The sequence below is a fragment of the Vanacampus margaritifer genome, chromosome 12, assembly GCF_051991255.1.
Source record: "Vanacampus margaritifer isolate UIUO_Vmar chromosome 12, RoL_Vmar_1.0, whole genome shotgun sequence".
In the NCBI taxonomy this organism is placed as follows: domain Eukaryota; kingdom Metazoa; phylum Chordata; class Actinopteri; order Syngnathiformes; family Syngnathidae; genus Vanacampus; species Vanacampus margaritifer.
In genome coordinates, this window is record NC_135443.1 from 4,453,917 (window position 1) to 4,469,554 (window position 15,638).

General features: G+C 38.3%; 1 protein-coding gene across 4 annotated transcripts in view; it reads left to right on the forward strand.

The window, feature by feature from the left end:
• Nucleotides 1-1,306: 1,306 nt before the first annotated feature.
• The window catches only part of LOC144061238 (receptor-type tyrosine-protein phosphatase epsilon-like), a 55,716-nt gene continuing 41,384 nt past the window's right edge, over nucleotides 1,307-15,638 (forward strand). For all 4 annotated transcript variants that reach the window (XM_077581492.1, XM_077581491.1, XM_077581493.1 and 1 more), the window contains exons 1-2: nucleotides 1,307-1,398; nucleotides 1,614-1,727. The gene's annotated coding sequence lies outside the window, so the exon portion shown is untranslated. The remainder of the gene's footprint in view (nucleotides 1,399-1,613; nucleotides 1,728-15,638) is intronic.

The following is a 15,638-nucleotide window of genomic DNA, read 5'->3' on the forward strand; positions in this document are numbered from 1 at the left end:
GTGTATTTTGTGTGTACAGGTAGTGAGAGAAACTAAACAAGGCCGGAATAACCGAATTTGTTTGCGGCAATTAACAAAGCATGCTTGAGGAAGCTTTGCGCATGCATCATTCTAGCGATCTAATAATGGGTAATTGAAGACTTTAGACATCATTGATTTCACGACATATGATTTTTACAAGATATTTTACAAGTGCTGCACACGGCGCACCCTGAGGCATTCTTTAAAAGCAATCGCAGTTGTTGACAGTTAAATACCTTCTCCCGAGATGAGGAGGTGATCATTGCGCATGCAGATGAAGATAGATTGCTGCCGACCAGAAATGCTCTTACTTGGAAGACAAGCGTTGAGGGGAACGTGGTTGCTAAGGAACAATGACGAGATTGTGCAGAGTGGTAGATATCTCACACTGGCGAGGCCATTAAAATAGTCCTTAGCTATATGCAAAAAAAAAAAAAAAAGAAGCATACATGCTCTTGAAGCGTCCTTTTGTCTTACTGCACAATTTGCAGAAACAAAGTTTAGAGCACATTCATAAATTTCCAGACCCAACAAAAACTCTAAGAGGAATCCTTTAAAGGGATACTTGACTTATTGAGCCATTTTCAACAGTCAGAAGATAATAGTTTGTCTGTGGTTAAGGTGATGGACCAGACAAAGCATGGCTCAAAAAGACCCCAATGATGAACGTCAATTTTGGATCGCGGTTTCCCTTGCCCGGACGCGGGTCACCGGGGCCCCCCTCTGTAGCCTGGCCTGGAGGCTGGGCTCGAAAGCGAGCGTCTATATGGGGCCCGGCCGGGCACAGCCCGAAAAGGCAACGTGGGTCCCCCTTTTCATGGGCTCACCACCTGAAGCTAGCTGTGGGGACATTTAATGTCACCTCTCTAGCAGGGAAGGAGCCCGAGCTGGTGTCTACACACAGCTTGACTCTCTTCCACTCTGGAGTTGCCCACGGTGAGAGGCGCAGAGCAGGTGTGGGCATACTTATAGCCCCCCGGCTAGGCGCCTGTACCCTGGTGATATATATATATATATATATATATATAATTTTTTACCTATTTTTTTTAACCTGGCAAGCATGAGAAATCCTACCCAACAAAACACTCAGTGACATTTTGAAGCAGGTGAGACGTTTGAAGCCAAAAACTAATAGGTACTCAGGTCATGAGATATTATTTCCTCACAAAATGTTTAAAACAAATAAGAATGAATGCTTACAATTCCGTTGAAAGTATTAAAAAAGAAAGAAAAAAAAAACTGCGAACATCAGTGCCAACATCCTGTTTTACTTTGACGTGCCACAGTAAAAACAGGAAGTCATGACTTTGTTAGTCAGCGTTTAAAAACGGGTCGACTAGACCAAGAAAAATTAAAACGACATCATGAATGTTTGAGGTAAATTTAAACGCACTATAACTTTCTTCTTCTTTTTTTTTAAAAAATATTCTCACTACGTTATTCATGTGAGCACTGTATTGTGTGAATTTAAGCAAATCGGTATACCCGTTGTCTTGGCTAGCACCTGTTCAGGCTAATTAGCAGTTGCTAGTTAAATGAACCGTTTATTAACCGTAGTACAGCTAACGCGGTTTTACATCGTTTTGGACCAGGACGACGGTTCTAAAGACTCCATGGCTTGTGGATTTAAAGAGGATTAAAATGAAGAGGAGCTCACCATCATATCACCCGGCTTCAGTCTGCTGTTAGCGGAACCGAATGTTCAAGTAAGTTGAGACTCTTCCCTTTGCTAAAAGTTGCTTCTTGGTGAGAGGCGTCGCCGCTCGCCATTTTGTCTTTTTATTTATTTGTTTATTTTAAATGATTATCAGTAACTGATTGTTCTTTATTTGATATTTTAATCTAAAATATCCAGTTGAGTTGCAATAATTTAACATGTAAAGCGTGGTCATTTAAAAATATATATTTTATAAATGTTTGAAATTAAATGGCATAACTAGATAAAAAAATGGCAAGCTTATTAGTAAAGGGTGGTATTCTTGTCTATTGTACTTCTGTTGTCTGTACAGTACCTCACTTAAGCTGATTTTATTCATGTTATGAATCACATTTCTGCTTGAACTTTCAAGCACAATGTAACTAACTCCCCAATAGGAGCTGTTTGTCATACTTTCCTGTACTTGCAATCAGAGTGGCCAAAAACTGCATCTTTACAGATGCCATAATGATGCCCGTGAAAGTGGTTTGGCATCTACGTGAAACCAGGCACTTCTTTGTTAAAGTGGGGACACGCCTGAGGCATGGCTTTTTGTTTGAGCCAATACTATATCTTGCTGCTTGGTGGAGACCAATAAACTCACTGCACTATTTCAAATGATGTTTCCCTGTCAGCTTGACGTAGTTCATCTTCTTTTATATCGGTCACACTTTGGCGGCATCGCTCTTCACGGTGGCTGCTTCACTTGTTAAAAAAAAAAATCCCATAACTTAGAAACAAGAGTTTCTTCTTTCTTTTCCACCTCCTCACGTGTACTGCAGTGTCAGTGAAAAGCAGCCTTCCATTGAGTCTATGGAGAATGTGCCCTGCTAATAGTTCTTTTCAGACATGTATATCATGCAAGTTGTCGTCTTCTTCTTGCAAAATTGCTGAGGCATAACATAGGAGCAGTGGTGCTTTGTTAATACCCCTTCACTGGTAGTTAAAAGATTTTGTGAGTTGGAACAGTCTTCCAGGTCTAATTAACCTGTTTGAAATTTATAGGGGGGGGTGATCTACAAATGTTTTACCATCCAATTTTTTTGTTGTCGTATGGTGATGTAACGACTTACTATGCTTTTTTTATATACTGATGTCCTTGAATAAATAACAAAGGATGATTAGTATGGGCAGTATGTATCATTGAGTCAAAGGAATTCATGAAGTGGAACCCACGGTCAAAGTCAAACCCACAATTTGGAGTTAAACCAAAATTTCCCAGAAATCTGCATCATAAGCATTAACTGCATAAGTGTTTCGCTTTTTCTTTGGGTCTTGGGTCTTTTTTTTTTTTTTATAATTTTTTTTTTTAAATCACAGCACCAATGATGACCGAGAAGAAAATAATAATAATAACCATTGAACAAGAAATGGGTAAATGTGGCCACTCAATACAATATGAGCAATACAATTATTAAATACAGATTACCAATAGCACGTCTGCATGAGCAATACAATTATTAAATACCGATTACCAATAGCACGTTTGCATCACAGTTAAGAGGTGTGGAATTTGAATGTTTTCCAAACACAATGAATGCTAGGTTCAGTGAAAACTCCAATAGGTGTGTAAAGGAGTGAATTATTTTTTTAAATTATTTATTCATTATTTTGAAAAATAATCTAAATGTTATTGTTATTGATGTTTTTGGTTCTCAACAATTCCTCTCCCTATATATATATATATATATATATATATAAAATTGTTGTTACAACATAAGCAATAAATTAATCTGTTTTACAAACAACACATTAGATTTATTATAATTATACTAGGGGAGTCAAAATTTGTGCGTTCATTTTTAGTTAGTTTTAAGTTCCTTTAATGCCACAATTTTTTTTAACGCACAATTAATGACTTGGAAAGCCTGTACTGGGGAGATTCCAGTCGCAACGCCGCAGACAAGTCCACACCAAAATTTAGCAGTAATAAATTTAATAATAATGCATTTAAGTGTGGAGACTGGAGTTATGTTGTATTTTACAATTTGCAGAATTAAAGAAAAGTTATTTCATGTTTAAAAGATTAGATAACTCTTAATATGAAACTAAAAATGCATTGAGATGTCTTACAAATGCAATTATGTCATCTAGTGGCAAAAAATGACCTCAACACAAATCAATATTGCACAATTTTTTTTACAGTACTGTAAATTTGAACTACTAAATTTTATGAATTATTATGAAATGACTGTATCAGCCATATTTCTATTAGTTTAACATTTGTTTCCCACTTCTATTTTAACAAGAGTATGAAAACAAATTTTATTGTACATTTTATTGTACAGATATAAAATTTGTGATTAATCATAAGTTAACTATTGCAGTCATGCGATTATTTACGATTAAAAATTTTAATCGCCTGACCTAAATCATACAGTTTTTCTTTTTGTTCTAATAGGTTAAGCTTACGCTAAAATAAAGGCAAATAACAAGGCAAACATGACTGTATAAAAATATGATCAATAAGAAAGAAAAAGGAGGAGGGGGGGGGGGGCAGCACCTATGGCTCGGTTGCCAACCCTGACTCCGGATGTTTGCTCGTTCTCTTTAAATGAACCCCATCCTATGGTGATCAGTAAGCAGGAAATTACATTAGACTGTAGACTGCCCCCTGACTCTTGGTGGCAGGTCACTTTTTCCTCTGCCGGAGCTCCAAACACTTAAGCTATTAACCTTATTTTAGTTTGAACAACCTGGATGGATGACCCTCTTTCTTATAATGGCTTTCCTTTCCTTCATTGTTTTTTCCCCCCAAACTTATGGCTGTTTAGCCTTTCCTTTAATGGTCAGCATGGAACAGTAGACAGATTTAAAAATCCCCTCGAGCCGTCTCTTGGAGACAGGTATGTACTGAAACAGCCAAAGAGAACCAAATGGCTCTATTTGAGAGTAATTCAGTCCAACGTAGCTGATGAGTGCAATTGTTGTGACTTGGCATTTCGGATGGGTTGGTGGGGGGGGGGGGGGGGGGTGGCGGGCGGGGGGGGGGTAAATCGATTTTGAAGTCTTAATTTGTGTTGTTTTTGTGTTATTTTCATTGTGAGGACTACTGGAACGGGTAATCTCCCTCGTGGATATATAAGGCCATCCATCCCATCCATCCATCATGAGATTGTACTGTATTTATTGTAGATGTCTTTTTAATTGAAGCACTTCATTTGTAGCTTTCAGCAAATCTCTTCACTAATTTGATAAATGCTCACAAGCAGAATTTATGATCTCTGTATTGTTTTGTTTTTTTTCAAATATAATAAAGTACTTGAAAAATGATTCAATAGGGATGTTAGAAAAATGACCCGAGCATTTAGACGTTGATGGATGATTGCATGCCAAATTTCTTGTCTTTTAATTGATATCAAGGTCTTACAATTCAAGTAGTAAATCATTCTTTGAGGATTGTTGTGTCTTGCCCGTCGACACTAATAACTAAATCTATTCATGTGGTGTTGATTTAAATTGGTTTTGCATATATTTAAACATTGGTAAAGCTGCAAGATAAATTTCAGCTGTTTTGTTCAGTCATTCTTTATTCCTTTTCTTTTCTTAATTGTTTAGACCAGGAAGGCTTGAAGCAAAAGTGTGAATTTCACACTGAAAGTATTGAATAGGAAACACTTACTGATCTTTAAAGTGTGGCAAGCCTATTTTGGAAAACCATTCAGCAAAAATGAAAACAGATGCACATTTAGTTAGAAGGTGTGCATTGGCCGTGTGATTGTTTTTTGGATGACATTGAAGTCCCACGTGCTTTTGGATGTCCAAATCGTTATTTTCCAAAATGTTATTATAGATACAAAAATGATCAGCTGTCAAGCACATCTGTCTCCATGTAAAGTGTGGCCATATGCTCAATTAAATTATGGTGAATTCCAAAAACCTTCATGCTCAACCTAATATTCCATTAAACATCGGTACTTTATTTAATATTTCAATATTAATAGATGTTACTATGATGTGCTATTTTAAGCAAAGTCATCCAACACTCAAAATATTAACCAGCTGCAGCCATGACATAAATCACTGTTTTCTCATTCTGCCCTCAAGCACTGGTACAAAGTGCCTTGTGCAAATGAAATCATCTTGAAAAAAATAGATAAATGTAAAATATCAATCAGTACAGACACTTTGAAGTGAGACTGCTCTCTCAGTAAAAAAAATCCCCAAAAAACAACATCATTATTTAAACCCTGCCCGGGTCAAAACTGGTGCTCCATTTGAGCGTACCGTCTCTTTCATTTACAGTACGATGGAATCTCATAGGTGGTCTGCCACCTATAATAAAATAGGAAGTAAATAACTAAAGCTTTGCCAACAAGTTATGTTGGTACTGTTCTATTGAGGCTGGAGTCTTATTACTTTGTGTCAACTTAGGTCTTGTTAACTTCAAGTCAAGTCAATTTTATTTTATACAGAGCCAATTCCCAACAAAAGTTATTGCAAGAGACTTTTCACATTGAGCAGGTCAAGACTCACATTCGTCATACAGTATACTGTACTGTACGTATATAAGAAAACTAGAAAACCAGCCGAACCCTATATAAGAACCCCCCCCCCCCCCAAAAAAAAAAAAACCCCAGGGGGCGTGGGGGGTCTGTGTGTTGGGTTGTGCTTGCACTACCCTACTCCATTAATTCACGTGTGTGTGTGTGTGTGTGTGTGTGTGTGTGTGTGTGTGTGTGTGTGTGTGTGTGTGTGTGTGTGTGTGTGTGTGTGTGTGTGTGTGTGTGTGTGTGTGTGTGTGTGTGTGTGTGTGTGTGTGTGAAAATCATGGGTCACATTAAAACGGGTTGATTTAGTGAGCGAGATAAACAAATATACAGAATATATCTACTGTATAACACAGTCCCGCGTGTAGCCCCACTGTAATGTCTTTGACAGAATTTTGAAAATATGACAATTAACCTAAATTATTCAGGAAGTGAATTCCTATCGTTTGGCAGCTCTGTCTAGGCTACCGAGACATTTTTGTTTTCCACCCTCTGTGTTGTGCTTCTGTTAGAAGAAACAAGCAGCCGGCTGAAGCAAACACACTCAACTCACGATGAGCGAGGCGGAAGAGCAGATGACCAAAAGGCAGCAGCCCACTTGCGTGCTTATTAAAGGAAAGCTAGACTCGCTCTTGGTTAAGCAGTAGGGGAGACCGGGGCTAGTTGTATCACTTTTTGTACTTTTATCTATTTCTTGGAATCAATACATCATATATAAACAAAATGTATACCAAATGAAAGACTATTCATGTCATTGTCATAATTTGTGTCAGTGTCATCTTTTGGGATCATACTGTAGTAAACCTCTGTTTTCAAAAAGAAATAATTAAATTAATTTTAAATAAAGTTTTCAAGTGATTAGGTGGCATATGACAAGTTGGGTCAAACCATTCTTATATGGGGGAAATGCTGGGTTTTTAGGACACAGAAGTTCAATTGCCTACTGAATATAAGATTCATTTTCTGAACTTATGTATATATTTTTAGAAATATTTACATATACTTTTTAAATATATTTAAAAATCTCATGTACCTCCTTGGAGTGCCTTCACGTACCCTCATGGGTACTCGTACCCTCCTTTGAGAACCACTGCCCTAAAGCAAACTGATTTCCCCATGGAACTGTGTTAAATTGTAAACACAAGCCCGATACAAGTACTTTTAGTCAACAAGCATCAGTTGTTGTTTGTTACACAACTATCTTGGCAGTGTTTCCCACAGATTTAAAATTGACTTGGGTGGGTGGGCTCAGTGGGGACGGGAGGTGGGTCTCAGTCCTGTTACTACGTCTCATCTAGCCTCACGATCCGCAAATGAGTGACGGCGAACTAACGTTACATGCGGTATACCCTGTCGCGACACGTTTTATTTTTAAATATATTTTTAATACATTTTCTTGAAACGACTATTAACAACATGGTGTGGGAAACACTGCTTGGTATCAGATAAACAACAGAGAGTCGAGTAAGAAAAGTCAACTCAAGGAAGTCCATTTAGATGCACAAGTTGGTCCAAGTTAATAGTAACTCCGACAATGAAATTGCAACAGAGAATTCATAATAACCCACAAGCTGCTTCCACAGAGGGTGCATAAATTGAAAACTTCCGTTGCTCTGAATAATCACTTGAATTAATAATTATGACATTCGTTGAAAAGTGTTGGGAATTTTTGATTTATTGGTGTGGCAAACCTTGATCAAAATACCAAGTATCCATTTAGCACAATCCAAATGCTGTGTGAGTTTACGCTGTGCCTTAAATTAGAGATTTTTGTTATTGCGCAAATACCGCAATGCAATAATTATAACTAACCGGATTAGATGCAAACATCTGCTTCCTTTTTTTTTGTTGAATCAATAAATTATTACATCATATTATGAAATGCAAGTAAGCGCTGAGGATGTAACGGTTAGGGAGTAGAATAAGTCAGCGTTTAGGGTCGATACAGTCTCGAGGGAAATGTACAGCGCTACAGCACTCTGCAGCTAATAGTCGGCCATTATTAAAAACCCGGGCCGGGCAAGTCTCTGCTGAAATATCATAACGCCATATTTGATCTCATGTGCTGGCTGTGGCTGGTCACATACAGCCAGGTCAGCCAAAATGCGGTCTTTTGGTGTCCGGTTTTACTTTATTTTTATGTTCTTTATTTTCCTTTCCCAGTGGCAATTGGAATTGCAAAGGCTTGGCTAGTTCATAATTACCTTTACATTAAACAACCACCGGTGCATTCAGAATGATTTTGGCATCGCCTCTGTCTCAACGGGAGGTATTCCCAATCCAGCTGGCCATAATTAACGCCACTTTGTTTATAAATGCCTGTCCAGAACTTGGCGCTGTTTTCATAGTTTACCCCCACAGTTTACACTTTATAGGGATTAATTAGTGTGGAGAAAATTTTCCCATGAGACAAGTCAAAAACTGTACTTCTAGTAAAGAACGCACAATGTATTGTAAAAATAAAATTATGCCTAAGGTATTTCAATATTCATTTTAATGTTTTGATTAAGCCCAAAAATTGTTTTCTAATAAATGCATTGTTTTTTGTATGGAATCTTACTATATTTGTGTCAAAGGTATGCATTTTAATTAGAGATAGACCGATATGGTTATTTCAGGAATGATACCGACACCGAATATTATTAGTTAAGGGCGCCGATAACCGATATCTGGAGCCGATATTCATTTTCACAAAAAGGGAAAATATTGCCATAAAAAAAAAACTATTTTTTAAGCATATGTTTATTGAGCAACTTTTAGGATTTGTAAAATATTGGAGTTAAAAAAATTGTAGTCAATATATATCTTTGTTTGAAAATTCTAACAAAAAGTTCAGGGACCTCCCAAGGGAAGAAGTGTGTCTTCAAAAGGTTCTCTACAGTAAATAAAGTTTTACAAAATTTCAAAATATCTTGCAGTGTTAAAATTTTACTTATATTAGTTATAATTTCAAACAAAAACATACGGTGCAGACTGCAGAGAGTTCCCAGGATCAGCGGCATCTCTTATAACATTAACTGAAAAATAAATAGTTCTCTGAAGTTGACACATTTTTAAATATATATATTATCGGCCGTATGATTCTTCTACAAAGCTGATGCCGATATTCGTCAAAATGCTCAATATCGGCACCGATAATTGGCCGGGCCCATAGTCGGTCTATCCCTCATTTTAACTCCATAAATTGCGCAGTTCCTGCTTCAGCAAATTAGCAACGTGTCAATCAAATCTATGCAAAGTTCCAATCAGCATCTGGAAAACGAATTGCGGAGGTTTATAGTGAGAAGCATATGGACGTAGGTTCTTACTGTATGAACCAGCAGATGCAGACAAACGAGGTAAAGCCTTCTGAGTTGAACTGTGCTCCCACAAGCAATACTTTGGCAGGGCTTACTGTGAAAGTTTCCACTTCCAGTGTCATTTGCACAAAATTTCCCAGTTTCACCCTCAATATTGCCTCAATAGCCATATCAACCTTCTTGACAATGATGCATAGTTTCTGTAATAAAAGACAAAGGATAATAATTCACAATTTGTGTTGAGTTTTGTCTGCAAGTGCTGTTTTTAAGGAGTCCTTTTCACATCTGATACCTTTGGATTGTTTGTACAGCAGCTCTGTGCTTTGTACAATACTAATTTGCCTCCGCTTCAACAATCATGTATCCTGATTTCACATGCCGCCTGCGACCCAAACAGTGTTTACCTCACCTAGCAATTGCAGCACCGAGCCGAGCCATCTTCACTCTGACTCCTGATGCCTTTATGGGTGAGGGGGAGAGGGTGATGAGGTGTGTTCGTACATTTTGGTGCATTACTGTCCACTGATTTAAAATGATCCTTGCAGCATGCGGATGACTGGGTGTGAATACTGATTGCGGGGAGTATAGACCCCTGGATGCGCGCGGCTTCTTTATTACTTATTTACTTTTGTAAACATGCCCATTATTGCCTACCTCCTGTCCTTTTTCTGAACCCGGCAACTTACAGGCAGTCCTACAAGTACAAAATACTTTTTAAACTCTGCTGTTATCTAGCTATAAATTAATTACAGTACATTTAAGTTGGCATAGTTTCACGTTCGGTTTTATAGACTGTTAATACCTTAGACCAGAGATCCCTCAATGGACAGGCTCTGATCCAGATCTGGAACAAGGCTTATTAGACTTTGACGAATGCTTGTGATTATCCACTATGACCTTTGGAATGGGGTTTTACTGTAGTCTTATTTTAACCTGCAAATGCTTTTTTGGTCATTTAGGTAGTAAATAAGCGGTTCGGAAAAATGGATGAATGAATATATAAATAAAGACCAAGGCAATTTCTTCTAAGTATTACTGTGTGGAACAACTCAAGAAATAGTTCATTCAGTGCATCTTCAGTGTGAGAAGATAATCGTGTAATGTAGAGCTCGAAAACAGTAAGAGGGTTTCAGTAAAATTACAGTATGCAACCTCTTGACCGCACAGCAAGCGATTAAGTAGCTCACTTCACTTAACCAACATACTCCGACGGAAAAACTGCGACCCTGCATTCGGTTTTGAGGCTCCACTGACAATATACACGAACATGGAAGAAGTGAATGGCCACAAAGAAGAGGAAATTGTGCAAAAATAAGGACAGTGTGGATATTTTGAGAGGCTGTTAGGAATTATTGATTACCCTATTTACTCCTCGTACCCATGCTTTTCAGTGACAGAGGCTACTTTGCTATTTAGGTACAAGCTCATATGAAATTATAGATAGTTAAGTATTAAGGTAAACACAATAAATATACTCTACATACTATTATAGACCCTGGGTCTTGCGTAAAACCTGGAAAAAAATTATTTCTTTTTTTTCTTGTTTGTTTGTTTTTTACATTGGCTGCCCTTTTGTCAAAAATGCTTCTCAGGTTAACTAAAAACTCTAAATTGTCCATAGGTGTTAATGGATGTTTGTCTGTATGTATCGATAATTGGCGACCAGTCCATATTGTGCCCGCCCTATTGCCAAAAGTCACCTTGAAGTGGCTGCAGGTAGAAAATAGGTTATATGGACCGCTATAATTTTTTAATTGAGGATTTATGCTATAAGCTAAAGACACATCTGTGAATAGCTGAATTATTCAATAACTCGTTGAGCAAGAGTCCTTTGTTTACTTGAATCTTAATTCTTTGTCTTGCTAACATCATTTTTGACTATATGTAAGTTTTCTTTTTGCTTCTAGCATAGCTGAAATGTAGGCGTCCCTGTGCTTTTTGGCTCTCAGCATAACATGCTTTACCAGCTTTACAGTTGGTTTGTAGTAACACGTAACATTTGTAAAAAAAAATACCCTCGGATGATAAATGTACCTTGTCCATACAATGTTGCGATTAAAGAAAACATTAGGCTTAATGTTGCGGTGATATTGAAAAACATAAACATCTCAACAGTCGTTGTGTGTCAGCCCAGGCCTATTGATTAATGGACTGGATGCGCTGCTGGCAGAATACGAGCAAACGGATTTGATTGGATTTGAGCTATCGTTTGAAACTGGAAAAAAAAAAAAGTTCACCTAAAGATGAACTTTTATTGTAATAAGTCTCTTGTCGCAGGAATATGATGCAGGAAAAGTGACAGCTGAAGCAATAGTGAACCTTTAATTGACCCTTGGTGTATACCATAATACATTTTACCTGTCATCTCTGGTAGAGATTATTCACAGGATCCATACAAAGTCATTTTCTCACAGGAGTATGGGAACAAATATAATAACTCGCGTATCAATCAAGACGCGCTGTCAGTGGAAAGACAGCATTGCAGATTATTTTGTGACTGTGAGTCCCATTTAGTTCTAGTTATATAGATACAGTGTATTCTACTCCTTGTCAGGGCAGGTATAGCTTTCTAGAATAAGTATAGTATAAATGTTCCACAATATGTAACCGCCCATAATGCCCTACTATAAAGGCACACACAGAGAAACGTTGACATACAAAGATGTTTTTGCATCATGTGATTATACCCTCTGCCGAGTTGGAATAGGAAACAATTCTCCTGCCATTTACCAGACATTCTGCTCGGGGCGTCAGGCGGTGACTGTTTGTTCACAGAAAAAAGCCAAATGCTCTTTGTTTTCTCTTTGTGCATCACAATTCAGCTGAAGCGCTCACAATGGAGCAGCAAGTGCTTTTTCATCCCAAGCTCTGCTAGTCCTATTCCTCTTTCTGAGGAGCCTGTTAGAACCGTATCTACCTCTGCACTTTCACTCGGCTGTGATCTCTTTAGCTGTCAGTGCCTCAATAAAGCCCCCCCTGCTGTATCTTCACGCCACATCTGAATGGCTGCGGTTGGTCTCGTTGTGCGTCACTTAGTCCTGATGCTTTCTCTTATCCTTACACACTGAAATGACTTGATGTCGCTCAGAGGAACAGGTTTTCTATCAGTTGCAAGGAATTAGTATCACGTCACGCTTTCTTCGGAGGGAATTCCAACGAGCCTTTGAGCGAGATGTGAGAGCGATAAAATTTCCATCTGGGTATGCGAACTTATTTATGCCACCACACCTTCGTTGCAATCTCCAAGTGGTGCAATTGGTAGTTTATCGCTGATGTGCCATATTTAGACCATGCTAAATGTGCAAAATGATTTACAGCTGATGTCTTTTTAGTGTGTATGTAATGTTTGTGCTTTTTTTAATTTTTATTGTTTGGACTGTTGTGGGTGCGTATACACGGCATTTTGCGAATTAGGATGAAATCAGACTGGAATAAAGAAATTGATCTGATCTGCCAATTTATGTTGTTGTCGAATTGGCAGATATCTAATACAAAAGTTAAATTTAGGTCAGACAGTAGATGTGTAGATGATTCAAGCAACATAATGAGTGGGAAAGTTACTGGCAAAATACCACGCATATGCTGATAGTTGACCTTTTGTTTGTTAAACGCTGTGGATTTAAGAACATGCGGTAATACACTGTTTTCAATCTTCACTTTGCTGATGGCGGTAGTGGAAGAACAGAAGATGTTGCTATAAAATGAGTATCGTATTCGGCACAAATGTAACTAGATTATCCATAGTTGTAAATATTCATGTTTGCGCATGGTCATGCGAGCACTTGGAAACCACGTCGCTGTTTCAGGACAAAATGAGTATTTGACTGAATGGAGTCAGCGTTTCAAATAGTGGACAAACGGTGTGTTGCATCCCTTTTTATAATGATTAGCATTAAATACACAGACAAACTTGCTAGCAGACTAATCTGAAAAGGAGTGTTATTTTCTATTTTCAGATTCAATTTCTTACATATTTCTTTTTCTTATTACAAATTTCAGCAGTGCCCATAAAATGCCATTACAGGATTATTTGTTTTATTTTATGCTTTATAACTGCCTCTAAAGCAACATGACTTGAATGTAATTTTGTTCTGGCAACACATCTATTTCCTCTCAAAGGCACCCGACCAATATTTAATTGCCGTTCTCATTTTGCTACACTGCAAGTGCTCTCTCTATCACTGCTCCAAAGCGGTTACTTTAAAATATTCAGGTAGAACAGTCGTCCATTCTTATTATGCAGCCACTCCTCACTAGGACATCCTGATCCAAGCGGAGATTGAAGAGCAAAAGGGGTGAGCTTGCTAATTACTTTTTGTTGGATTCTATTTTAATTAATAGTAAGTGAACAAAGCCACCCTCCATTTGCCTTGTGTTGTTTGACTGGCTGGCCAAGGCAATGACAGCCAAGTCTGACTAGCCATCCAAGTAACAGCGCGTTGATCAATAAAACACATATAGAGGCTGACGGGGAAGGAAGGGGTGAGTCGGAAGGGGGAGGCACTTCCACTGCAGTGCTTACATGTTTTGAAAATATCCGCTGAGCAGTGTGCATCAATCCCCTTTAACAGCAATACTATTCTTCATCATCTTAACGGTCAGCACAAAACATGTTTTCCCCCCATCCCATTCAATAACTCATTGGAATTCCAATGCAATCAAATTGACATCCAAATGACTTGTACAGTGAGTGCATTGCAACTTCTTTAACTGCTAGTATTGATCGGTTTATTGATTTAGAATGACCTTTTTGTCATTTGCCTGTTTGTGGAAGATAGCTACAAAAGATGCAAAAAAAAGAAAGAAAAGAAAAGCAACATATTTTAGTCCTGAAATATACATGGACAATCCAATCAAACGAGGTGAACTAAGAGGTTTTTTTTAGAGCGAGATGGCTATGCGTACTTTAGCAGATGAAGTTTCGGCATCACTTAAAGTATCTGGAAGTGCTAGGCAGTGAACGTGTTTCCCCGCAAAAAGTGCTAAGAACTTTATTTTGGGCCACTTTATATTAAGCGCATCTGTTCCCTTAATCTTAACCAAAGTCCAGAAAAAAGAACAGCAGGATCTTTGTGCAGTTTGTCACTTTTTTACTCGCGACTGCCACCTCTGGCCCATAGCGTAACTGCAGCACAATCTTAAAGCAACAGCCACAGTTGAAAAACAAAGACATGACTATTCAACGTTTTTTTGTCTGTAAAAGAGTTAAGATGCCAGATAATTTGTGGTTAAGTGGTCTTAATTAGAGACTCACTTTTGTCACAATTAAACCAAAATACAGTACTAGAGGAAATGTATGAAATTACAGTTTTAGTGAATTTGAGGGTAGATTTTCCTTGCCCCCCTCCCCCAGCTATGCCCCTGGCCCGATTGCTTTGCTATTTTGCTTGGTTTGGCCCAATGTGAATGCTATCATCCTAACCCTCAGGCAAAACACACACACCAGTACCTGAATATTGATCTACAACGGTTGACTCAGCCAAAGGATGGCGGTAGACGTGCTGCAGTCCACTGATTGGCCAGCCAAAACAAAACACATTTCCCTCACAAAAAGCTTGTCGTCGTCTGGTAATGAACAACAACATGCCAAGAAGAGAGAACACAAAATGCTGGATCTCCTCCAGTGTTCGCCTTTGTTTACTTTGTCTCATTCCTCTTCAGCTATCGCCATCTGGCCAACATGTCCTGCGGTGGAAACGCGAACCAGATCAGGATTTACCCTCACAAGCTGAACTTACACTGCATCACTTGCCGCAAATGAGCCTTTACCGTATGGTATTGAGAGTGTGAGCTTTTTTTCCCGTGCCTGCTGCCACTTCAAACGACAGAGTTGGAAGCACCTCACCGCCGACGTACAGTAGGCTAAAACCCACTCAATGTCTGAGAAGAGCTGCTGATAATTCTCTGTAGTCTCTTCACCACAGGCAGCGTTACACATTGTCATTTTTTTTTATTACACAAAATATCCATAACAGCCACTTAAAGGATGACTCTCTTTCGCACGTTCAAAGATAAAACTAGCGTTAAGCTCGTGAATGAAAAGGAGATAAGTGACAGCAGCATCGCACAGAGGTATTAAAAACTGAATTTTTCCTTTCTCCCGAGAGACTGTATTCTTGCCCGGAAATCCCT